General features: G+C 43.8%; 1 protein-coding gene across 9 annotated transcripts in view; it reads left to right on the top strand.

Annotated features, from left to right (window-relative positions):
* Positions 1–3059: 3059 nt before the first annotated feature.
* SYTL2 (synaptotagmin like 2) overlaps positions 3060–26601 on the top strand; it is a 109776-nt gene continuing 86234 nt past the window's right edge. For all 9 annotated transcript variants that reach the window (XM_070490479.1, XM_070490484.1, XM_070490487.1 and 6 more), the window contains exon 1: positions 3060–3195. The gene's annotated coding sequence lies outside the window, so the exon portion shown is untranslated. The remainder of the gene's footprint in view (positions 3196–26601) is intronic.

Here is a 26601-nt window from a genome sequence, read left to right on the forward strand (position 1 = left end):
GTCATTGGGGGTAGAGATGGGGTTGGGCAAAGGATAGAGGTGGTGAGAAGAAATACAAAGAGGAAAAAGGGGTCCCCGAATTGGGTGAGCTTTAAAACTAGTGGGAAGCGACATATCCTGTGACGACTAACTATAAAAACAGAATGAAATCAACGCCAAGAAAAGGCTTGAGGAATACGCCATGGGAGGTGGAGGGGTGAGAAGGAGTAATTCAATCTAAGAGGGCAGAATCTCATGACATTTTGATGCATGAGAAAGATTCCTTGGGTCAGAAATAGAGAAGATATTTCAAACCTGAAGGAACCACACCTAGCCTATCCTACTAATAAATATTTACCTACTAACTAGCTGATAAAACTAAACAAGTTGGCAGTGTGCCTGTGACTCTACAAAGTCACAGCTGGGTGGTGTTAGGAGTTAGATCCCAAATTCTCATTTGAAAGCACTAGGCTTATGGCATTCCACCGTTCCAGGAGGAGAGCTCAGAGAGCAGTCATACACTAACCCTGCAAACAACACTCCATTCTATTTCAGTTCCATTGAGTTGCAAGAATTTTGTCTTTGTTTGGACACGGGTTCCAAATTTAAATAACTTCTGCCCAGCTAGAAAACTCATTCAAGCCCATGCTCCACCTGCAGGTTTCTAAGCTCACTTCTGCTGTCCTAGTCATTTTTCACAGATGTGGCACCAACCTTAACACTTAGGTTTAGTTTTTTTCTGGGGTTACACTTCCGCCTTCTGATGCATTACTGTTAGATTACTTTTCCCTTTCCAAAACATATAAGATCTCTCTTTTAACTATGATCATACTATTAGCTGACATTTACTGAGAACTTACCTTGGGCAGGCAATGTGCTATGTGTATTACAGCATCTCCCTTACATGGGGCAGGTCATATTACTATCTCTACTTTATAGAAGAGGAAGAGAGGCCTGAAGAGGTTAAGTGACAAGTCCTAAGTCACCCAGCTGGTCCAGTGGTGGAGTCCAGTGGTGGAGTCAGGACATGCACCAAAGTCTGTACATTCGACTACTGCATTGCACTATCCCTGCCCTGGTGCCTTTCCCTTCAATATCAACAGAGAATTCTGTGAAATTTAAGTGTCACTTATATGTAAACCATTTCGAAGAGTGGCAATCTACTATTGGTTAAGAGGAACAAGCCACTGCTGAGATGAAATGGTGATGTTAACGAAGATTCATTCAGTACTCTCTATGTGCAAGGCCCTCTGCTAAACACAAGCGCTTCCTCATTTTAACCTTCACAGTAGCCTTAGAAGGAGCATTATTATCATCTCTTTAACAAAAGAGCAAACTGAGGCACAGAGAGGTTAAGTAACTGGCCTCAGGTCCTGCTAGAAAGTGGTGGGGCCAGGATTTGAACCTTGGCCATCTGACCTCAGAGCTCTAACTTCTGAACTCTGAGCCATACTCTGTCCAACTCTTTGGACAAGTTGAAGGCCCCCAGCAAGGCCCTGCCTCAAAATTTCTCCCCCACCTACCTGCCCCAGTGCCTGCAGTGAGAATCCTTGGACCCGCCCTAGCTGTTAAGAGTTGCTGTTTGTTTCCTGGGGAGGAGTGACGCTGGGAGTAGTGAGCTTGAGTTTCTTCAAAGCCCCGTGCCAGGTGATGCAAGGCACCCACAGCTGAGCAAGATCCAGTGCCTGTCATCCAGGTTGGAAAGGGGCAGGAAGCAGATAACCAAGCCAGGCACAGTCAACACTGAAGGCGAGGTATGAAAAGCAAATGAGGTCATGCCACTCCTCTGCTTAAAATCATCCACCAGCAGCTGTCACTAATAGGATAGAGCCCACTTCCCCTAGCAGGGCATGCATGGCTACTCCTTTTGCATCTGTCTACCCACCTCCTTAGCTTCCTCTTTACCTCCCTATCACACAGACTGTGCAACAGCCACAACACATGACAGGCATTTCCATGTCTTCACCTGCCTCTCTGCACCCACTGTACTCTCCCGCTTCCATCTGACCTAAGTTATAGTGCTCCTTCAAGACTTACCTTGTTGCATCTGTATTTAAGCTTTTATTGCCCTCCTCTCCCAGTGTGTGTGACTCTTAACACTTTGTACACCTATTATAGCAGTTATTGCCCTGAATTGAAATTACTTACAAATTTGTCTCTTCAAAGGCAAGGCGAGTGGCTTAATTCTCTTTTGCATCCCTAGTGCTCACCCACTACAGGGACACCCTAGACTCAAAGCTTGGGTGAAAGCCGGAATACATGCATTAACACGGTACAAGGATTCCTAGGCTAGGTTAGCAGGCCCGCACCCAGCACTGAATGAGGCCCTTGGGGATCAGCATTTGGAATATCTTTGGAACAAACGAAGGAAGTCCTGGGCCACCCTCAGTTGGATGGACAACACTAACTAGGGAGATGATGAGAAAGGAGAAGACCTTAAGGTTCACCAATTTCGGACGTTTGCCTTGGCTGGCCCCATCATGGGTAACTTTTTCTAATTGGCAATGATATACTATTGTATTTGTAGGCGTGCCTGCCTCCCCACTGGCCAGCGCCTTCCAGCAGTGTACCAGTCCTCACTGCACACCCACAGGGCGGCTCAGGCCGTGCACATCGCAGTCACCATTTAGCCAGGCCTTATTGTCTGTGATACTTGTAAAGCGTCACCTCACTTAATCCTTTCCACAGCCTGGGAGGTATTTTCATCTATTTTACGTGCGAGGAAACTGGCGCCCACAGCGGTTAAAGCATCTTGCTCCGCTTACGCGGCTCCACGCCACTCGGCAGCCCTTTCCCCGCGCGGCGGCTGACCCCACTGTCTGAGCGGAGGGGCTCCTTACTCTTGGGCTCCGAGGCCCCCTAACGCGCAGTAGTCTGCATTCTTTATCTGCACAGAAGAAAAGTTGTCTCCGGGCAAGGTACACTTGAGAAGGAGGCCAGGAGTGGGGAGCCAAGGGGAAGAGACAAGACAGGAGGGGGCGGAGAGTGCTGAAGCCCACGGGCTCCGGGGGCGGGCGGGGAGCGGGCGCAGCGCCATTGGCCCGCGCTCCGGGGAGCGGCCCCTGCGCCCCGCCCGCCGCCGGCTGGGGAGCCTGCGCTTGCCGCCCCGCGCTGACAGCGGCCGGCGACACCTGGGCCGTCAGGCGAGCGAGCAGGGCAGAGCCGCCAGCGCCCCGCGCGGGGAGGGGAGGTTCGCAGCGGCCAGTCCCGAGGAAGGTAACGCGCTGCGCTCGGGGTTGCGGGCTTTGCACCCAGCGACCTGGGTCTGCAGGCAAGAGGACGCGGGAGGCGGGGAGACGCGCTCCGGCTGCGACTCAGGCAGAGCGCCCGGGTTCTGGTCTCTACTTCTCTGCCCGTTCTCTGTGTTACCTCGGGCAACTTTCTTTCCCTCTCTGGGTCTCTATTTCCTCTTCTGTTAAATAAGGGAGTTGGTGTTGAATGATGCTTTTTAATCTTCTGAGATCAAAAACGTGAACTGCGTTTTGGCACCCAGTAAGCTCCCTTCCTCAATTTCCCACCCACTTAAGAGACGGCTCCGCTGCCCAGGGGGCTGAGCCTCCAGGAAGCGAAGTGCCCGGGTCGGCAAGGGTTCTGCTGGGCTGCCGCGTTTCCTAGGGCTTTTGAGGACTGACTCTGGGCTTGGGGCTGGCTGCTGGGCGGGTCCTGGCTGCGGAGTAACTGCCTCCAGATGGCTCAGGTGAAATAAGGTATGGCGTTAGGACCTATCGACATGTGGGGCGTTGGGAAGCGGGAGTTGCGGGCTGATGATTTCTACGTGGAAAATAAGCAGATTTGTTTTGGAATTCTCTTCCTACACCCAGACTTCATCCCGCAGTGAGTTATAAATCACAGGAATGGGATTTATTATCTTTCAAACTGGAAAACCAACTGCTTCAGTGGCTAAGACATAGGGCTCCACCAGTATGTAGGAAGTGGGCTTCTCTCTTTCACCCATCCTGCTTCCTCCCTCTTCCCTTCCTCTCTCCTCCCTTTATAAGTCCCCTTTGACTTTGAGGGGCTCTACTTCCTGTCTTAATGATAAGTCCTTAGTTTCATTTAGTGCTGGTTTGTGACCAGCAGCCTCAAGGGCTTTGGGCTCTGGGTTGAGATGGAAGCCTAGATAAGAACAGACTATGAATCATACTGACAGCCTCCTGACCCACACAGCCTGGCAGGGATGTGCAGAGGAAGCCCAGTGGGGCTTCAGACAGACAGACAAACACTGGAAGATGGGATGAATTCAAACTGCTGTCCAGCTTCCTGTCCCTTTCTTGGCAGCCATTCCCAGCGAGGGAGCGGTGGCCCCAGCTGTCTGTTGGATGGAGCAGCCAAACAGGAGGATGGTTGAAAGGAGCCGAAAACATTGATGGGTTTCTCTGGAAGGTCCCCAGCAGTTCCCACCCCTCCCCTCAGTAGTTCTTCTGTCCCTTAGTGTGGTATCCAGGTGAAATCAGATTCCAGGACCGGAAAGAGCAGTGGGGAAGGGAGCAGGGCAGTGCAATATTGACTGTCTTATTGGGCACTTATGGGCCAGACACTCTTCTTTGCATATAATATGTCCTTAATGCTCACAAAGCCACATGAGGGATGGTATACTGTCATTTACCCCATTTTACAAATAAGAAACTGAGGCTCAGAAAGATTGCTTCCCTTAGTCACACAGCTAGTAAGTGGCATAGCTGGGATTCAAATCCAGTCTTTATGGTTCTAGAACCTGTGTTCTTTCCACTTTTTTGGTGCTCTTTGACTAAGGGCAAGCTGGAATAGTAACAGCAAAAATGACTATTATTGAGTGCCCACCAGGTGCCAGACACTGTTCAAAGCGTTTTAGAGGTGTTCTGTCATTTATGGTGCAGGAGTTTCGGTCATGCTGGTGGGAGTCGGTGACTGCCTTAGCTTCTCTCAAGCTGCAGTCCTGTTGCAGAGCCCCTGCCTGATCCCGCCCAGCTGCTAGTGAGTGGGTGGGGCAGGGGCCCTGTTTGCCTTATCCTAGAGGTGGTTTGAGGTCTAATGAAAGATAGATTGTCCACATCTGATCCGTTAGACCTGACCGTTGGCTTGTGAATGATCCCACTGTCCCCTAAGAGGCCTTTCTCAGGCTTTGCTCAATAAACATTTGTGGAATGAATGAATTGGCACCTTGTGTGGAGTGGTCTGCTGTCCTGCAGAAATGTGAGGCAGTCCAGGGCCCTCTAGGGCCCACCAGGGCTCCACTATCCTCAGAGCCCAGGACACCAGGCCAGGCAGTTCTGCCCCTGGGGCAAGGGAGACAGGGAGAACTACGTGCCTGTGGGCCCCAGATTTCCCTGGTAATATATTTGCTGCCACCTGTTTTATAAAGAATTTTTAAAGATATAGTAGATAAAGAAAAATTTGACTTTTAAAAAAAGTAACAGGAAAGGTAACTTATTATTAATGAGGTTGCTGCTCTTTCAAAAAGGAGGGAAAATAAGCTGGTACTATTTGCCTTAGGGCTTCCCAAACTTCTCCCTAGAAAAGTCCCCAGTAGCAAAGAAGACTGACTGACAAGTGCTCCTGGGGGTGGGCACAGATCAGATTGGCCCCAGCACGCTTGAAAATTGTTTTAACGATTTGTGCAATTTTTCATTTGATTTCATATGTTGAATTTGGTTTAAATACATCTAAAAAAGCTTTTTCCCCCAAAATATTTGTGTAAAATTGATGTCCTGGCATATTGTTTTACATTCTTGGGGGCTGAGAGCACCCAAATGGGGACAAGGGTAGAGGTTCTGGTTTGGAGGCTTGGTGTACTGTTAGCATTTTGTATTCATTGGTTCACGGTAATAGAGCTTCCCTGCCCCCTGTGGAGATAATCTCTTTGCCCATTCTTCAGAATGAAGAATACGTTTTAAAAATAGAAGTAATTTTTATTGTTTTCTACTCCCCCTGCCAGTTTTATTGAGATGTAATTGACATATAATGTTGTGTAAGTCTAAGGTGTACGTGGTGATTTGATACATGTATGTATTGCTACTATCTTTTTTGTAGCGAGAACATTTAAGATTTACTCTTAGAAACTTTCAAGTATGTAATACGGTATTGTTTACTATAGTCACCATGCTGTATATTAGATCCTCAGAACTTAGTCATCTTATACCTGAAGTTTGTACCCTTTGACCAACATCTCCCCGTTTCCCCCACACCCTAGCCCCTGGCAGCCACCATTCTACTCTCTGTTTCTATGAATTCAGGTTTTTTTAGATTCTACGTATAAGTGAGATTATTGTGTGCTTTCTTATTACCAAAGTTATAAATATTTGTTGTAGAAAAATATAAAATACAAAGTAACATAAATAGTAATAATAAAATCGATACATCTATAGTCAGAAATAATAATGCAAAACTTGGCATGTAGCCTTCCAAATCTTTTGCTCTGTGTCCATATGAGTAAATTTTTTGAAAAAAGGAACAAATGAATACAATCCTTACTTTTGATTGAATTATTGTCAGAGCTAAGAGCCATCTCAGATTGTTTTTGAAAGAATGTAGAGAATAAATTATGAATGATTAAAAACATCGTAAAGGTTAATCCTGTTTGTGAACCCCAAAGTTCACCCCCCCATAATTCCCGTGTGTCGTTGAGTTTCCAGCAGAGAGAAGTGCCTGTCGTGGGGGCTGCTGCTGAAGTTGTAGGGTCAAGCTGTGCTCCTTGTTAAATGACTCGAGTGTCTTAAATGTCTCAAATGTAACAGAAAAGGTAGCTCTTTGGTGCTGTTGAAGTGCAAATGTGAGCAAGAAATTCTGAAGCTAAGTTGCACAGTGAGGAGGAGAGAGCCTTAGACAAAGTCATTGCTCCAACCTTGCCTTTGTGTGACGGGTGCTTCACTGACCCAGTTTTCCCTTCCGTAAATTGGGGACAGTGACACCTACTCTGCTTTCCCCTACCACAGCCACTATGACGATCAAGTGTCAGGTGTTATTGTTTGTTACTTGAATTGTATGTAGGGTGTATGCTTTAAAAAAATATTTAAATGTAGAAAGATCAAAAGCATTGTCAGTCTTTATAAAATGCTGGTATCTAACTCTTGGGCTTAACATTAGCAGGATTTAATTATGATGCAAATGCTCTGTTGGATCCCTACTCTAAGTTTTCGTCAAAGAATATATGATTCCTTGATGGCTGGTATCTCTTTGATCTTCATCATGATCCTGGACAGAAGAAAAGGATAGAAATTAGTCCCATTTCACAGAATAAAAGCAGGCTCACCATTCAAGGGAGCTGTTCATTTGCACCCCCTGTCCTAGAACTCCTGAGGGCTGTCTCTTGTTGCCTTAAGCAAGATGGAGGCGTGCAAGGAGGAAGCAATGAGAGCAACTGGAAGGATGGTGTACCCATGGTGGCCTGGCTGAGTACCAGCAGCCACTGCTTCCAGGGCTGCTCACAGGCATGCACCTGGCTCCTGGCAGCTCTGGGGAGAGGAATGGGCCCTGCATTGGAGGCAGGTGGCTCAGCTACTACTCCTGCCCCAAAGACCAGCAGCACAATCTGGGTTTGTCATATCCTCTCCCTGAGCCTTGGTTCTTTATCTATAAAGTGAGGGAGTTGGACAAGATGAGATTCCTTCTAGTCTTAAAAATCTATGATTCTGGGTTATTTTCCTTTCACATCTGTCAAAGAGAAGTTTGGTACAGAATTACCACATCAGATGAATTAGGTGTCAGAAAACGTTCTTACTTCCTGTTGCTTTGAGCTTTCAGTGTCCCCACATGATTTTCAAAGGGTCTCCTCAGTTGACTGCCCTCATGCAGAACATATGATCTGTTGAACATTGAGGGCAGAGTTGTTTCCACTCATCTATTTGTTACTGTTAATCTAGAAGCTCCTCAGATTGTTGGGAGGGGAGAACTGCTTTCAGGCAACTTTTGGGAAGGTAGGTTGACAGAAGTAAAATGAAAGCAGGTTATTTATGGTAAAAGCCATGTGTGTCACTAAGTACTCACCTCTTAAATCACTAAATACAATATTTTTCCTTAGTGCCCACTGGGAACTTGGTCCTGTGCTAAGGACTTTTGCAGGATGTGGGAGAAGAACACTCTTGGGGGGGGGTTTCAGCAGAGGGAGACACAGAAGGAGGGTGGGAGAGGGAGAGAGGAGAGGAGCCAGATGTGGTTGGAATGCAATGGAGATAAAAAGACCAAATTGGGAAAAGACTGAGCCCCCAAGAGCTTGGATTGTCTGATTTAATTCTGCATCCACATTGCTTGGCACTGAATGGGAACTTAATAAAGTATTTTTAATTAATTAATTAATGGACAAATGAAAGAATGAATGAATCACTCTTCTGAAATGAGGTCTTTGCTGAAATGTGATGCAGTGACCCTCAGATGATAGAAATGATGTCTCTACGTATGTGAAGTACTTGGGACCTACAAAAACACTTTCCTATGTCTTACCCTGCATAATGATGATAGAGGTAAAAGCAGGCCAAAATAAAAGCATTTCCTAATGCCATACTTTCTAGACACTGGACAGCTACTACTAGAAATAGATTTGATTTATTCTTAGATAAGTCATCTTTCTATAAATGCTCCAATAAATATTTGGGGGTATAAGACCTAGTAAACAGTTTTGCAAATTTGCATTCCAAGTCAGAGGGAGAAGGAAAGGCATTGCTTAACTTCTGGATCAATAGACATTTCTTTTTCCCCTTGCAGAAGCATTATTTTACTGTAAGTCTTGACGGCACTGACACCATTAGCTTCTGATTAGACAGATGTTTTGTGCTGCCATTACTCATGGCCACAGGCGCCTGGGCTCTCCTGCCGCTGGCTGAGTCAGTTGATTAAAACACAGGGCTGTGAGGCTGAGGGCATGGGCTGGATCCCAGGCCAAGCCAAGTCACTCCCACCCATTCTGCCCGCAATCTGCATTGGGAGGAAAACTGAACTGTGGCATGTTAGATTCTTCACCACTGCTGGTTTTAGACTAGTCATTTGAGTTTTAGAAGTGCAGGGTCTGGATTTTAACTTTAATTCTTCGATTCTTTTTAGAATGGATTCTAGGGTTGTTTCACGCCTGCCATCTTGGGGCATGTTTAGGGAGTACATCCGGAGATCTTTGCTGCCCCCAAGTCTGCAACTATCACCATGGCATATCCTTTCCTCAGGGTGTTAGACCTGCCTCACAAGGTTGTTCAGAGGATTAGATGAGGTCATATATTTAATGAGAACTGGCAAGAACAGATTGAGATGCTGTTGCTGAGTGGTTGGCCAAAGATTCATCAGCCCAGGACTCACCACCTCATACCTATCTGGTACCATTGGTGATTTAACTACAGTTTCTATATGACACATCTTCAAGGTAACTTGTGACTAGTTGAAACCACAGGCATTCAGTCTGAAAATACTATGAATCTACTGCAAGGATGGCACCTGAGGGTAGTAATTGGTTATGTAAGATTCATCTTTCTCAATTTGGAAGTATTTTTATCTGATCTGGTATGTCTTTTGTTGCTAATATAACATGTTGTAATCTATCTGGGTGCTTCACACTGCTTTTTTCAACCCTGTGAGGCAAGTGAATGCTGCTGATGATATCTGACATTTGTTGAGTGGTTGCTATGTATCACACACTGTTCTAAACACTGTATCTACTTCAATTTATTTGATCCTCACAATCTATTACTGATACTGTTTTTGGTATTGTTATTTTTCCCATTTGATGTTGAGGAAGCTAAAGCACAGATAAGTTAAATAAGTTGCCAAAGATGACACAGCTAGTAAGAGGAGGAAGAGGGATTTGAACCCAGGAAGTCTGACTCCAGAGCCCATATTTTGGATCATGAGAGGATGATCTTTCCAAGAAAAACGTTCCTCTCATTTGTCTATGAAGTATGAGAAAGTCGCATTCACACACTGAGTATCTCTCTGTGCCCTAGTAGCATTTCACTCGATTGTTCAGAGGAGGAGGAAGCTGAAAACACTTCTAGATGCAGAATAAGGATGCGTAACTTGGCAAGTGTTTTGACCACACAAGATAATACTTGAAAATGGGCTTGTTGCATGAGATTCAGGAAATTTTATTACCTAGAGAGAGTAATTATTAATTACGTTTCGGTATTGCTGGGAATTTCTGGCGATGACCCTGGACTACAAAGTGCTGAGTCAGCAACTTAGCGCCCTGTTTCAGTATCAATACTGCCCTGTAATATAGTAACAGAAGTTTGTGTCTTAGGAAGTCAAGTAATAGTTCTGTTTACATTAGGTAAATCACACTATTTATGGTCCTTTACTTAGAAGAGCAAAATTGTATCTTTCTTTTCCACTCCTTTTAGCGAGGCTGCGAATAATAGCTGAAACATCATAAAAAGAATGCCTAGCATCTATTGAGTATATACTGTGTGTCAGTCTCTTGTTAGGTCATTGTTCATCTAATTGGAAGGACTGCTCTCCGAACTAGATGATAATTATGCATTTTACCAATGAGGAAATGGAAGCACAGAGAAGTTAAGTAGTACTTTGCCCCAGGTCACACAGTAAATGATAAAACAAACATTTGAACTCTGGTTACTTGCCTTGACTCAAAAGCCTGTGCTGTTTCCACTACCCAGTACTGCCTCTTTTGGGGGGTTCTTCAGAGGAAAGATGTTATAGTCACATTTACTGAATCCTATGTTGAGACATATTGTTTGCAAGAGTCTCATAACAGATTATTATATTTAAACTGGGACTTTTCCCAAAACCTGGGACATTTCTGTTACCATAGAGATAGTAATGATAGACTTCACATAAGTCTTTCAGGAAAAAAATCTAGTTCCCCCAGCACACCATGGCCTGAGGAGTCAGCTGCTTCCTGCCGCAGTTAGGAAGCAGGACTGCTGGTGGCCACGTGGCCGAGTGGTTAAGTTTGCGCGCTCTGCTTCTGTGGCCCAGGGTTTCGTGGGTTCGGATCCTGGGTGGGGACATGGCATCCCTCATCAAGCCATGCTGAGGTGGCGTCCCACATGCCACAACCAGAAGGACCTACAACTGGAATATACAACTATGTACTGGGGGGCAGTGGGGAGAAGAAGAAGAAGAAGAAGAAGAAGGTTTGGCAAGATTGGCAACAGGTGTTAGCTCAGGGCCAATCTTTAAAAAAAAAAAAAAAGGAAAAGCAAGACTGCCTGGGACTAGAGTAACTGAAATATGACTCTAGAGAACGGGAAAGTCATCTCTTCTTTATGCTTTATTTCTAGAAGATCCCAATTACATCTTCTTTTGGGATATCACTACTTAATAAATGTGAGGGACTATATTGAAGAACTTGAGTAAAAGCAAAATTGGTCTTCATGTTGTGCATGATGTGGGGATTTATTAAAATTAAAGAATTCTTTATGGCCAGTTGCCCTACTCAGACCACTTAAATATGAGACTGTTTTACTCTGTTTTATAGCACACACCCTTGAGTCTCTCTGAAATAGCATCATGCCACCTCTGTGCAGATGCAATCGCTATGCTCGTGCTAGAATCCTAGGGACACTTTGCCATCCGATGGTTAGTAGCAGGTGGTTGTGAGATGCAGAAGTCAGAAGCCAGAATTTTATGCAGCACAATGGCTGAAAAGGTGATGGGGGAGGGGCTATAGTAAAGAAGGTGTTTCTGGCTCGTGTCCATGGGCAAGTGTGAGTCTGGAAGCCCATGATTCCTATAGAGGCCACTTTGTAGTGGAATAAACTTGGCTTTGGAGTCAGACAATCTTGAGTTTAAACCTTGGATCCACTTACTAGTAGTGTAATTGAGCAAGTAACTTAATCGCTCTGAGTCTCAGTTTCCTCTTCTGAAAAAACCCCTGTCATTCTCTCTCTCACAATGTGGCTCTAAGGAATAAATAAGATAATGAATATATTAAAGTGCCTAACATTGTGCCTTGCACGGAGTAGCTGTTCAATAAACATGAGTTCCCTTCTCTCTCTCTTCTCTTACCTCTCTCTCCTTCTCTTCCTCTTGGCTTCCTTTGTTAGGTCTTGAGAGTTCCCACAGGACAAGCTTTGCCGTTATCCAACTGCACGTCACCAAGTCACCTAATTTTACAGATGGTTCAGTTTCCACCTATAGAAAATGGGGGTTGCTGATGTTAGCCCCACTATTTTATTGGATTTTCATCTAATCGTTAGGTTGACAACCAGATTCTGGGGATTAAAAAGCAAACAAGAAAATGCCTGTAATAAGGGCAACAATGGCAAAATAATAGTTAGAATACAATGCAGTAAGTGTTCTAGTAGAATATGTACAGCTTATCGTGAGATTGCAGAGAGAACAACTGCCTGGGAGAGTTGGAGGGTGTCCGATGAGGTAGAACCATGGCCCGGTGGGGGTTTGCTAGGTTGAGAACGGGGTGGGGTCGAGAGAAGAGATTGAGGGACTTTCGCGTTCAGTGGTGTGGGGACAGGAAGGGCGTGGGATACTAAGGGAACAGGAAGAGACCAGCTGAGTTGGCACTTAGGGCAGATAAGTTATGACTGGAGGTGCTGCTCATGTGGTGGGCTGAAGCCCAAAGGTGAAACCAGGCTGAAAACGTGCCCTTCACCTTGGAGGCTGCAAGGAATTAATGGAAGAATCTCAATATTGTGAGTGAAATAACTAGATTTTTCTTTAGGATGGTAACACTGCTCAAAGTGTGGAAGATGGACTTGAGGTTGATTGAAGGCACATGTGTTTGGACTTGTGGGTACAGACAAGATAATGTATTTTAAAGCTTTTTATAAAATATACTTGTAGAGATGGTGCTGCTATTTAACTCAAGATTTCTACAGGAAGATATATATGTGTAGGAAAATGGTGACTCCATATACTAATTTATGGACTGGACCACTTGGAGCCAAATTATTCCAAAAAGATAAATATGCCCTGCTTTGGAGCTAAACATATTTGCCACTTTTCAATAAAGGGCCCAGGTCTGCTTTTGTCAAAATGATTGAGACCTGGACTCAGAAAAAATGTTTAAGGCCCTTTTTCATATCTCCAGAATTGAGTTTTACCATTCTAGGGATAGTTGACACCTAACGCACACTAAATTTGGTTGGTGCTCTGTAGAAGTTTTTGTGCTCAGCGTGTGCTGCTGTGGTTAGCAGTCTCTGAGTTTCCTGGGGGGAGGAGTAGGGAGGCTTGGGCTGCAAAACTATCATTCATTTGCAAATTGCAAGAAACTAGGTGGCCCTTTTCCCCAGGCAGTCAGGGTCAGACACAAGTACCTGCAAGTGTGTGTTTGTGTGTTTCTAGGTCCGTGTTTATGTTTTGCTGAGTGTTGTCTGCTTTATTCAGACCAGAGGGAAAACCTGACATATACCCGGAGTTCCCTGGAGAGAGCCACTAGGGAGATTAGCCTTGGTTACTAGAGGCGCCTGGATATGGAGAAGATCACCTGCTTCCCCTGGTGAACTGGGTAGTGGCTGGGAGCCGAGGGTGTGGGGGAGACTTGGCTCTGCTCGTCAGATTCTGCCAGGGACAGCCGTGACCCTCCCATGGAGCTGAGCACAGGTGTGTTTGCCTGGTGTGTGAGGAAGTGAGGATGGAGTGACCGTGCTTGCTTTTTCCCTTCTCTGGTAGCCTTTCCCCAGGCCGAGCAGTCAGGAACTGAAAGCAATCTTGGGCTGGCATACAGTGCACAGGGAGCGAGATATATGCTTTAAACTCCTGGAGGCATCTCACCGTGGGCTTTGGAACATGCTCTCCTTCACGTGCCAAGCCCCTGGTCCTTCTCACAGGTTAATCAAGCCTAGGATGAATCCTTTGATGGATTCGGGTTTGGTCTCTTTCTTTGGAGACCAAAGGCACCTAACAGATGAACTGTGGGTGGGAATGGTCAGGTCTTTGAAGGATGTGTTTGTGTACTTCACTACCTGTAGGTACAATGACCAAGTGTTTAGTTTAATATTTGAGTACAGTATGATTTGTGATTGGTTGATCTTTGGTGAAATTTGTTGCCACTCTTTTAGAACTATTATTAAACAGTGAACATTTGTTGATAAAAGGGGCAGTGTGCTCTAGTGGGGAGAATATCAGACTTAGAGACAAGAGTTTGTTCATTCAACAAATACTTACTGAGTGTTTACTATGTTTGTTATGTGCCAGAAATTGTTTTTGGCTCAGAGACCGGGGGAGAAGACAGACCTCTGCAATTACCATGCAGTCTGATGTTAATAGTCAGATATGAGCATAGACGAGGGAGGTGGGGTGGTGAGAGGGAAGGGAGATCAAGTGCCAAGGGCTTCCTGCAAGAGGTGACACTTTAGAGGAGATTTGAAGGATGAACAGAGATCAGGAAGTTAAGAAGGGCAGGAAATAGTGTGGTGGGCGCAGATTCATGTTCGTCTTCAAGGCTGGCAGGAGCTGAGGCCAGAGAGGTAAGCAGCAGGCTGATCATAGAGAGCTTTATACATCTCACTAAGGAACCTGGGCTTTTAAAAAATCCTGCTTTATGTTCTGCACTGTGTGAAAATTGGGCAACTATTTTCTCTCTGAGCCTCAGTTTCCTTATGAGCAATAAGAAGATGATAATGATTGTCTGGCTTTATCTCATGGCATTGTAGTGAGACTCAAGATAATAGTAGCTAACGATTATTGAACACTTACATGAGTTAACTCATTTAATCCTCACCACAACTTTATGAGATAGGTATTATTATTAAGCGCATTTTACAGATGAGAAAACAGAGGCAGAGAGGTTAAGTAACTTGTCTCAGATCATAAAACTAATAAGTGGTAGAGTCAGGATTTGAACCGAGATAGTCTGTCTAGAGAGAACTTCTCAGTGTGTGTGTGTGTGTGTGTGTGTGTGTGTTTGTGTGTTTGTTTATGTGTGCCAAGCTCAAGAGCTGAGTAGTTCTTTGGGCTCAAGGCAAAAGAAATGCATAGCTGTGGACTTGTCGTGTATAGTGTTTGGCGTCTCCAAGATGCCTGTTACCAATGGGTCTGTGTATCTGGGGAAAAATACTGTGCTTCCTGGTGGATACCAGGCAGGTAAGCTTCTGACAGTGGAGAGGCTCTCTCCTCCTCAAGAGGGACAACAGGGACCTGGAAATGGTTAATTCTGGAATGAAATGAACCATCTGCCTCTGACAGGGAGGTTTTTCTGTTCACACACCTGATACTGGAAACAGGCCTCCAACACCTGCACACCAGTGTCTGTTTGGAAGGGTCCTGGGAGTTCTGCCACTATCCACCGTGGCTGGCTGAGGAAGTCAGCCGCTTTGCACAGTCATCTCTGTCCTGTGGATTGTGAAGAGCTGCTCCCCGTCTCTGCCCACTGAGGGAGAAGAGGCAGGCAGCTGCTCCTTGCAGTCACTGACTCCTCAGTCGCTGTCGCCATTGTTCGTACACCCTCTCTCTACAACCATCACTTCTTTTGAAGAATGGCTCCCCTCTTTATCTCGCTTTCTCTCCTCTCAGCCTCCAGAACTTTATCTCACCTTCTCCCTCACACAGTTCCTGCCCCACCCTCTCTTTGATTGGCAAAAGTCACTGGTGAATGCCGGTTGCCAAGTCTCTTGCCTTCTTCTCTGCCCCCGTCTGTCTCTACTCCGAGCAGCAGCCAGCTAGGTTGACAACTCCCTCTTTCCTGAAATTCTTTCCCCAGCTTTGTGACACACTACTTTTCTGATTTTCCAACCTAACTGCTCTTTCTCTTTTCACTTGACAGGTACAATCTCATCAGCTTTCTTCTCTGTGCTTTCTTCCTACATTCTTTCCCTAGCAACTTCAACCACCCCCGCTGCTATAGCTGAGCTTCTAAGCTGGCGATGACTTCCATATTTACAGTTCCAGCCACAGCCTCTCTCTGGAGCACTCGTTCCTCATCTCCATTGGAGTTCTAGACGTGTACACTGAATGTTCTGCCACACTACTAGTTTTTAACCTTTAACCTGGCTGTCCTTTCAGGCATTCCTGGCTCAGTGCACTAATCCCCCAGTTAACTCAGTTTCAAAACTTTGAGTCTTTGATTCGTGCATCTCCCAAGGAGCATTGTTACTGCTTCCTTCCCAATGTTGTTCCTAAATGACTTTTTTTTTTGAGGAAGATTAGCCCTGAGCTAACTGCTGCCAATCCTTCTCTTTTATTTTTGCTGAGGAAGACTGGCCCTGAGCCAACATCCATGCCCATCTTCCTCCACTTTGTATGTGGGACACCTGCCACAGCATAGCCTGTCAAGCGGCGCCATGTTGGCACCGGGGATCTGAACCGGCGAACCCTGGGCCGCGGAAGCAGAACATGCGCACTTAACCACTGTGCCACCGGGCCGGCCCCCCCAAGTGACTTTTATATTCCACTACCTCTGCCACTTACAGCTTTCTTTGGCTTTGTGGGGTCTATTGTGAAAGTCCTGGCCCTTTGCTTGTAGTGACTCCCCTCCGTGCTAAAGTGGCATGATTTAAAAAAGCAAAAAAATAAAACACGCATACACACAGTCTCCCCCTCACTCACTGCATGAAAGACAATCTCCTTAATCTGACATTCGAGACCTTCAATGATCTGATCTTAGCCTCTGTTTTATATTCTTATTTTCCACTATCTTTTTCTATGAATCTTGTCCTGCAATCAACCCATATTCCCTTTCCCTATAGGAGCCTCTGTGCTTTGTTCATGTAGCTTCCTGCCTGTGCCTGGACTGATACTTTTATTCCACTTGTTGAGCGATTCCCGCCCTGTTGCTTACCCTCAAATCCTACCTGTCCTTAAAACTGAAGCTGTATGGTAATTCTTACCCAAATCTTCCTGGGTCATCGCAGCAGGAAGTTTCCTCTCCCTTCTCTAACTAGCTTAGTGTTTGGCCTGTACCTCTTTTATGGCCGTCACTGCATACCATCTTGTGTTATCGCTCTTTATGTCCTCATCTTATCTTCCCTATTGGTCTGAAAGTTCTTAGAGGGCAGGGACTGAGGGACTTATTATTTCCTTAATGCTCGGAGAGCAGCAGGCTGGCACAGTACAAATGTGCTGAGTGAATATATTTTGAAGCACTGAGTTATTAACTATCTTTTTTTTTTTTTCCCTTAGCAATTTCAGGGGCTGGCCTGGTGGCATCTGCAGTTAAATTCGCACATTCCACTTCAGTGGCCTGGGGTTCGCCAATTTGGATCCTGGGTGTGGACCTATGCACTGCTTGTCGAGCCATGCTGTGGCAGGTGTTTCACATATAAAGTAGAGGAAGATGGGCATGGATGTTAGCTCAGGGCCAGTCTTCCTCAGCAAAAAGAGGAGGATTGGTGGCAGATGTTAGCTAAGGGCTAATCTTCCTAAAAAAAAAAACGAATTTCAATACATTAATTGGCTATAAGAATTCAGTGGTCACAGGCCAGCCCCGTGGTCAAGTGGTTAAGTTCGTATGCCCCACTTCGGTAGCCCAGGGTTTCGCTGGTTTGGATCCTGGGCACTGACATGGCACCGCTCATCAAGCCATGCTGAGGCAGCATCACACATAGCACAACCAGAAGGACCTACAACTAGAATATACAAGTATGTACTGGGAGGCTTTGGGGAGAAGAAGACAAGAAGGAGAAAAGAAGATTGGCAACAGATGTTAGCTCAGGTGCCAATCTTTAAAAAAAATAAAAAAGCTGTGTGACCTTGGCCAACTTACTTAACATCCCTTAGCCTTGGTTTCTTTATATATTAAAAAAAAAAAAGGAATTCAGTGGTCAACAGGCAGTTATTAATTAGATATTTGGTTTTTGTTCCATGTGTCCAGAAAAGAATTAATATAGCAAGCCTGAGACTACTTATCCTTGGAAAGGCCTGCTTGCAAGGTTGGTCCTTGACTAGCATCTGGGAAGCTGGATTTCAGAAAGTTCCTACCATTCTAAATGATGAGAGTGGCTCACTGTACCTAAACCATTTGTGCAAATGATGTAGTTTATACTGAGTACCTGCTTTCCTTCAGGGAGTCTGGAATTTGGGTACACGCCAGGCAGAGGGTGTCTCCATGACCAGTCCCCAGTAAAAACCCTGGGCACTGAATCTCTAATGGTTGCTAACATTTCAAACATGTCGTCACAACTTATGTGTTGTGTGTGACTCCACTGGGAGAGGATTCCTGGGAGCTCATGCCTGATTTTCCCCAGACTTCACCCCATCTTTCTTTTTTCTTTGCTGATTTTGGTTTTTATCCTTTCTCTGTAATAAATCATAGCTGTGAGAATGATTATATGTGTTCTATGAGTCCTCGCAGTGAACCATCAAAAACCTGGGGCTGGTCTTGGGGATCCCCTCAATACACCATGAAATGCTACAAATGCAGAGCCATTTAGCCATTTTTTTTTTTTTTTTTTTTAGCTGAGACTTCAGAGATTAATTAAAGACTCAGGTCATTGATCCTTACATAAGTGAGGAGCCCAATTCTTAAGACGGTATGTATCTGGGCATGCGAACAGATATGGTGCTCTACAGGATAAAGCTGAAGCCTTTGTGATTTCCCACTATAAAATTTGGGCGAGAAAGAGCTATTGGAGAAGGTTTGGTGGATTTTTCATAACATCTCATGTCAGAGTCCTAAAAACATCAGTTTTCAGAACTAGTCTTTTAGAAAGATTAGGGGCAATATTTGCCTGGGATCCATTCTCATTATTCCTTTAAATCAGGATTGAGTTCCTTAGGACATTTTTCCTGCCTGACAATAAGGGGTGGGCAGGGCATCCGTCTTGTTGAGTTTCTATGGTGTCAGACTTCAGCTAGGTGTTTAATATGCATCACTTCCTTTAATCCTCACCAAGGTCCTCAAAGGTAGGAGTTTAAAGCCGTATAACATAGATAAGGAAAATGAAACTTAGAGAAGTTAAATATTTGCCCAGAGTCACACAGCTGTTAAGTGGTAGCCCTGGAATTCAAGGCCAGGTCTGACACCCAAGTCAGGGCTCTTTTTTTTTCACTGTGAGGTCTGAACACAGTGGTGTGACTTCATAAAATAATGACTATTATGTCAGCTCTTTCACACCTGGCTAAATCTTACCTGGGCCTCAGTAAACGTGAAACTTTGAGAAGTTTTATCTTTTGATACCTAGCTGGAAGTTTTAGAGGAGGAGGAGCTTTCCTTGGCAATGATGGCTTCTGTGCGTGCTCTGTGCTCTGTATTTCCTTTCCTGGGCCCTGTGGGTCTCCTCGCAGGGCAGGCATCCCAGCTCTATTCACATCGCTCAGCAGAGTGCTGTGGTCCAGGGGGGCTGTGGTGTGGGGTGTGGGAGGCAGGGCAGGAATGGTCTGCTCTGTCCTTTTTGTCAATTTCAAAGCAGGGTTGCCTGAAGTCTTCCTTCCTGACAGATTTTGGGCAAAAATTTATCTGGGAATAATCCATTTTATTAAATTTGAAAGTAAATGAGGTTTTTTTTTTTTGAAAAATAGAATGATCGGGAGGAAAATACAAATGGACGATTCGGGATGCCCTCTTCTATTCTTGTTAGTTTCATCCTGGGAAATGTTTTTATATAACATTTCTTTTAAATGATCCTCACACTTCAGTGAGGAAACAAGGCCTTGGGCTCCAGAGGGTACAGGAGAAAGTGCTGGCTGTGGGCAGAGAAATTCAGCACCTGGTACAGTGCCCGGCACACATTAGGTACGCAATTAATGTTAGGTGAATGAATGTGACTGGATGTAAGCTTCTTGCCTCTTTTGCTGCCCAAAGGGCAGAGTGACTTGGGCCCTAGTTCCCATCAGTGTGCTCTGGTTGAGGAAGGGAGAATTCAGTTTTTTAGATCAGATGTTGAACGCGAGGCGAGGCCATTATCATTTCAGAGAAGGAAATGCCAATCGCTTCTCCGTGGCAGGACACGATTTTATTTGGGAGGCTGAGAATAGCTTTAGCGGTGCTAGTAATAATCGCAGCTAATACTCAGGTGGTGTTTACTCTGCTAGACTACGTGCTTTACACATACAAACTCACCTAATCCTCACGTCGTACTTTTAAGTATATTTTCCCAGTGGGGAAGCTGAAATACAAAGAGACTAAGTAGCTTGCTCAAGGTCACATACTAAGTGGTAATTCTGAAATGTAAATATGGATACCAAAAAGCAGTCATTGAACCTCTCCTTAGGGATATAAGGGAGAGGAACCTAGGCATTTTTCTCCTGATGTGTTTTATTGCGGTAAAATACACGTAATATAAAATTTATTATCTTAACCTTTTCTACGTGTACACTGGCGTGAAACATGTTCACAGTGTTGTGCAACCGTCACCACCATCTACCTCCATAACTCTTGTCACCTTATAAAACTGAAACTCTACACCCATTAAACAATAATTCCCCATTCCATTCTACCACAAGCCCCTGGCACCCACTGTTCTACTTTCTGTCTCTATGATTTAACTACTCTAAGTACCTCATATAAGTGGAATCATACGGTATTTCTCTTTTGGTGACTGGCTTATTTCCGTTAGCATCACATCCTCCAGGTTTGTCCATGTTGTAGCATTTGTCAAAATTTTCTTTCTTTTTTTTTGAGGAAGATTAGCCCTGAGCTAACATCTACCACCATCCTCCTCTTTTTGCTGAGGAAGATTGGCCCTGAGCTAACATCCGTGCCCATCTTTTCTTTTGTATGCGGGATGCCTGCCACAGCATGGCTTGATAAGTGGTGTGTAGGTCCGCACCTGGGATCTGAACCAGAAAACCCCCAGCCTCCAAGGTGGAATGCATGAACTTAACCGCTGCGCCACCAGGCCAGCCCCCAAATTTTCTTTCTTTTTAAGGCTCAGTAATATTCCGTTGTATGCATTTACCACATTTTACTTATCCGTTCATCCATCAGTGGACACTAGGGTTGCTTCTGTGTTTTAGCTATTATGAATAACGCGGCTATGAACGTGGTTGTATAAATCTCTTCAAGACCCTGCTTTCAATTCTTTTGGGTAGATACTCACAAGTGGACGTGCTGGATCTTATGGTATTTCTATTTTTAATTTTTTGAGGAACTGCCACACTGTTTTCCACAGGGGCTGTACCATTTTAGACTCCTGTCAACAGTGCACAAGGCTTCCAATTTCTCACATCCTTGTCAACACTTGTTATTTTCTGTTTTTTTGATAGTAGCCACTCTAATGAGCATGAGGCGGTATCTCATTGTACTTGTGATTTGCATTTCTCTAATGATTAGTGATGTTGAATATGTTTTCATGTGCTTATTGGTCGTTTGTATATCTTCTTTGGAGAAATGTCTATTCAAGTCTTTTGCCCTTTTTTAAATTGAGTTGTTTTTTTGGTGTTGAGTTTTAGGAGTTCTCTACATATTTTGGATATTAATTCCTTATTAATGATATATGATATTCAAATATTTTATCCCCTTCTGTGAGTTGCCTTTTTACTCTCTTGGTAGTGTATGTTGATGCACAAAATTTTTGAGTTTTCATGAATTCCAGTTTGTCTATTTTTTTCCTTTGCCTTTGGTGTCATAGCCAAGAAATCATTGCCAATTGCAATGTCATGAAGCTTTTGCCCTATGTTTTCTTCTAAGAGTTTATATTTTTGGGTCTTACATTTGGGTCTTTGATCCATTTTGAGTTAATTTTTGTATATGGTATTAGGTAAGGGTACAACTTCATTCTTTTGCATGTGGATATCCAGTTTTCCCAGTGTTATTTGTTGAAAATACTGTCCTGTCTCTATTGAATTGCCTTGGCACCCTTGTCAAAAATCATTTGAGGGAACATAGGCATTTTTCAATGCCACATAGTTCTTGGTATTTCTTAGTTTTATTTATTAAAAGGAAAGTGCAGATGAAGGGTTCTACTTTCCATGAATTCCTGGAGCAATTTCTGGAAATTCTGCTTTTTTTTTTTCTTTAAAACTTCTATGTAAGCCTCAAACAATTATTTAAACTTTTATCCTAAAGAAATGTGAATTCATGTTTGAGTCTTCTTGTACTTTTCCCCTTAACATACTGCATATTTTTTCTCCCTCCAAATACCAGGCAAATAGTAGAAATCAAGCCCACATAAGCAGAAAAGACTTTATAAACTCAAGTTCCCTCATTGGGGGACCGGTTCATGGAGAGACATGACGCCCAGTTGGCAGTTTGGATTCTTTTGAGTTCTGTGATATGAAAGTCTATCTGTGACCTTGAATAAGTGGGAGGTTTTATTGCTTGTTCTGTTGTCCTTTAGAGTTCAAATCTGCACTTTTGAGTCATCAGAGCATGGGGATTGGGGCTCTGTGAGCTCTTTTCTCTAATGAGTTGCATAGCATCATTAATTGAAGATGGCAAAGCATTAACTTCTCATTTTGACACGTTGCCAGTTGTGCTGCACTAGTTTTTCAGACCACATAGTTATATTTAATTAAATATTTTGCAGGGTTCATATTTGCATTGAGGGAGCATACTGATTAAAACAATGTGGAAATGCAATTGCTTGCCAGATTCCAGCCACAGATTCTCCAGCCTTTTTTTGGTAATAGGATTTTTCATTTGTGCAGAACTAAATAATGTGACAGCTGTGAGGCTTTAACCATGGAAATGGCTATTTATTTGCCTGTTGGAGCAATTTCCATGACAGAGAGTGTTGAGAGCATGCCCTTGATTTTTAAGGACAGGTTTATAAAACATCAGTTATGAGATATATCAGCTTATGTTTCATGGATGTTATAAAAATTTGAGTTGGCTGAAACTTTTCTCCATGTCCGTCTCCTGGAGAAGGTTTACAATTCAAAGACCCTGAAGAGAAAATAGAAAACTTTTCATTTGTAAAACATAGAATTTGATCAATGACAGTTCTCCAATTGCTTCCTTCCTTCTAAGTATTTGTATTTGGTAATGAAGAAGATGCAATAAAAGCTCTGAAACTAAGAATCTGGGTGGCATGGCGGAGCAGTTTATTAACAAACAATTTCCTTTTATGATACTTCTCTTGTAAAATTATTTTGAGTCTTTAGTTTATTGTTTCCAAAAGGTACTTGTTTGAAGAGGAAAAAAAAAAATCCTTCTGGAGACTTTAAGGTACTTAAAGTGACACATTTCATAGGAGCCCCTTTCAGAGATGATTTGCATTAAATAGACTAGAAAGTTAAGCTACAGGTTAAGAGAGAAATGAGCACCCCGACTTGGAATAGAGCCCAGAAAGCCAGAGGACATTTGGCTGTCAGCTGCCTCCACTGCCCTGTCAGATAGCCCATTCTGAACTATCCCAGAAGGGTGGATTTGAGGGAGCTCTTTTGGTAGAGCTCAGGGTCACCCCTAATGTGAAGACCACCCCCCACTAGAGGCTGGGTTGGTGTCATGGTTTCCCTGGTGAGTTATGTCTTTTTCAGTGATTCACAGAGTCTAATCTTCTACAGAACAGTAGGCTTTCACTGGGCAGACTATATCCCTTAACTAACCTTGTTCATCTGGCTTCCTTTGATTCCTACTGGGTACATATCCTAATTTAGCACATATATAAAAAAATATTTTTTAATACATAATAAACTAACCCGTCCTGTAGAATTCATCAACTACGTATTGTGTGTAGGTTCGATCTCAGCTGGACCATCAGCATGTCAAGGTTATTAATCCCTTTCTCTTTTAGCTTTTGTATTCCTATAACAGCTGGTAGAATTCCCAGGGAATGAGGTTGAGAGTTATGGGTCTTTCTCTGTTTCAAGAAGTGAGAAAGCAAAAAACTATTTGCAGCATGTATTCCCTTTCTTATCAGCTCAAAGTTGAGGCGTATGACCCCACATGGGTCACTCTCAATGTCTTGCTAACCACACTTCATCTAGGACTTTGATTTAGGCCAGAGGAGAGGGAGTGAAGTGGCTCCTCATAAGAGTCTTCAAGTATGTGTTTGAAGAGCTATTGTGGGCGTGTTGGAAAACAGCTGTTTGCTCTGTTCACAGTGGACAATGCAAAAGGGAACAGATGGCAACTTAGATGGTAAAAACTTTGATGATATAGGGCTGGTCAATCTTTAGAAGAGGAAAGACGTGTAGAGGTCATCTGTCCCACTCTTTGTTCTACAGGCGAGAAAACTGAGCTGGTTGAATGATAATTCCAGGCTCACAAAGCTAATAAGTAGCATAGGCAGGGGTTGAATCAGTGTCTCCAGGCTTGCAATTTGGTGTTTTCCCATAATCCTCTACTCCCAATCCTAATCATTGCGAAAGTTGTGACTAGATGCTCAAGTGTTCTACCCAGCAAAGCTGAGGGCTCTTCCTTTCTGGGGTTTGTTTTTTTTTTTTTTTTTAGATTTAGAAGGCTAAATGACTGTCTTCCTGCAGAGGTTCAAGTGAAGTCCAGAAAGGAATGGAATATTTTTCTGGAAGTCACTGTGAGCCAGAATATTTACTGAGAGTTCTTTGTTTTGGAAGATTCACATTTGTTCACATGTACCATTTCTTCTGCCACGCCATACTTCATCTGTTCACCCTAGAGTGGTTTGTAGGTCCTCTGGTTTTTTCTTCTGCTGTGGAATTGTGATGGGGCAGGAGCTGCCAGCACCATGGGGCACATCCCAGTTTTCCTAAATAGCTGACTAGCAAGAAGCCTCAAGCTGTTCTTGATCTCTAACATATGGGAACCCAGGGGCCAGAGGAAGTTGCTGGGAGGCTGTCTTTGAAATGGAGATCAATTTAAAATAAGAGAGCACAGTGTTTGGCATGTAGTAGTTACTTAATAAATAATTGTTGGACAAATGAATTATGGTGCTTCTCTACCTTCTTCCCTTGTAATTATTGAGCTGGAAGGGAACCGAAAGACAAATTCAGCTCAACCTCTTTATTTTCTGGGATAAAGGAAGTGAAGTCTAGAAATGTTAAGTGATTTGCCCGAAGTCATGCAGCTAGTTAGGGGCTGTGCTGGGGCTTAGGGGCATGTCGTTCTGTGTCTTCATATTATGTTAGGTTGAATCAAGTAAAATTGCCATTTCTGTGGGTCAAAATATTTGTATATTGGCAATTTTGTGTGGTTCAACCTAATATGTTTGAAGGATCAATACTTTCTTATTTCAATAATAATAATAAGAATAACAACCTTGGCCTTCTCTCTAAAACAAGCAATCATATATAGCGTAGCTATAACCAGATCAAGAATACTGGTTCTGAATCAGATGATCCTAGTTTTATATTCTTGGTCTTTCTAAGCTGAAGTTTGCTCATCTATAAAACAGAAAAAATATTAGGTGCATCACTTTTAAGATTGTTTTAAAGCTTAAATGAGATCATTCTTTGAAGGGCTTAGTATAGTACCTGGAACGTGGTAATTACTTAATAAATATGTGCTATTATTCATTGTATTAATAAGGAAGAGAATAAAACTCATAAGGCTTTAAAAATTTATAATCCTTCTGGACAGCACATTCATCTTTTCTAAAGTCCATAGGATATGCCACACCTTTGTTGTCCAACATAGACACATCTTTATATTCTCTCTCTTTCATATGCTTCTGCTAGCTATAGAGAATACACTTGGAATGATGTTCTGTCTATTTTTAAGAACTTCGTTTGGACAAAATGTCCTCTTGTGCCAGGCAAGATCATTACAGCAGAAGTAAAGCAAACGCGTGAGTATGGGGAATTAGTCGGCAGGCTCCATAAAGGGAGGGGACCTCTTCTGTCACAGTCGTGCGTGATTCTTCCTCAGTTCCTAGCAGAGCCCAAGTGTATAGTCAGGGCTCAAAATTCTGTTAGTATATTCTTTTTAAAATCTGGACTCTGGAACTATATCCAGTGTTTGTCCATCCCTGCCTCATGGGACAGCAAACATCTCCACTACCTGGGCTTGGAGACACCCCTGTGTAAAGTGTTTCTCAGAGATTCCTCATGACCCAGTGACACATCCAGAGCAAATATGTTTTCAGGCAGCTGCACACTTAGGGGAAAAGTTATCACCCTCAGGCGGAGAATGGACTAAGGCACTCCCAGCCGTGAGAAGGAAGCAGGAGACTTACCCTGAAAACAAATACTTCCCTCGCAGAGAAAATAAACAGAGGCATCCCTCCTTCCCTTCAGTGCCACCAGCCCACCATTCTGAGGGATCAATAGGCTTTTTCGGGTGTCTTCCTGTAGTGTCTGTGCTGCCTTTGGACGGGACCCCTGCATGAAACCACGGAGGAGGAGAGCAAGCCCAAGACAAGCCTTCTTCCACAGCGATTTGCAGGGAGACGGACTTGCAGTACACTGTCCTAACAGCTGTGTAAATGCCCTTCTTATCTTCCCCTCAAACTGGCTTCTTCCCATTTACTCCATCCTCCATCACCATTTACTTTGTCTACATTACTTTTTCCGTTGTAAATGGAAGCAAAGCTTAATACTTGGAGAGAGGTGCTACGTGAATGAAACACTGCTTATTTATTGAAAAGATATAAACTGTCAAAGAATTGGCTACCTTTTTAAACTATAAAGTGAGGATTAGTGCCTGAAAGTATCTATAGAAGGATAAAAACATTCATTGAACATCTACTTAGGTTGGCGTTGAGCTAGGCTGTTTATGTACTCCGTGTCTCATTCACATAGCAACCTTGCTAAAACAGTATTGTCCACCGTTTTACAACCGGGAAAATTGAGGTTTGGAGAAATTAACTGGCGCAAGATCACACAGCAAATTATCAGTACAGCTCTCTGACAAAAGCTATGTATGGACTTGACACTACTGTGGGTTCAGCTGGAGGGGGTCTTGAATCTCGCTGCAGGCCCGTAAGGCAGGTAGGCACAGCTATTACTGAC

The sequence above is a fragment of the Equus asinus genome, chromosome 20 (assembly GCF_041296235.1).
Source record: "Equus asinus isolate D_3611 breed Donkey chromosome 20, EquAss-T2T_v2, whole genome shotgun sequence".
NCBI classification, from domain to species: Eukaryota; Metazoa; Chordata; class Mammalia; order Perissodactyla; family Equidae; genus Equus; species Equus asinus.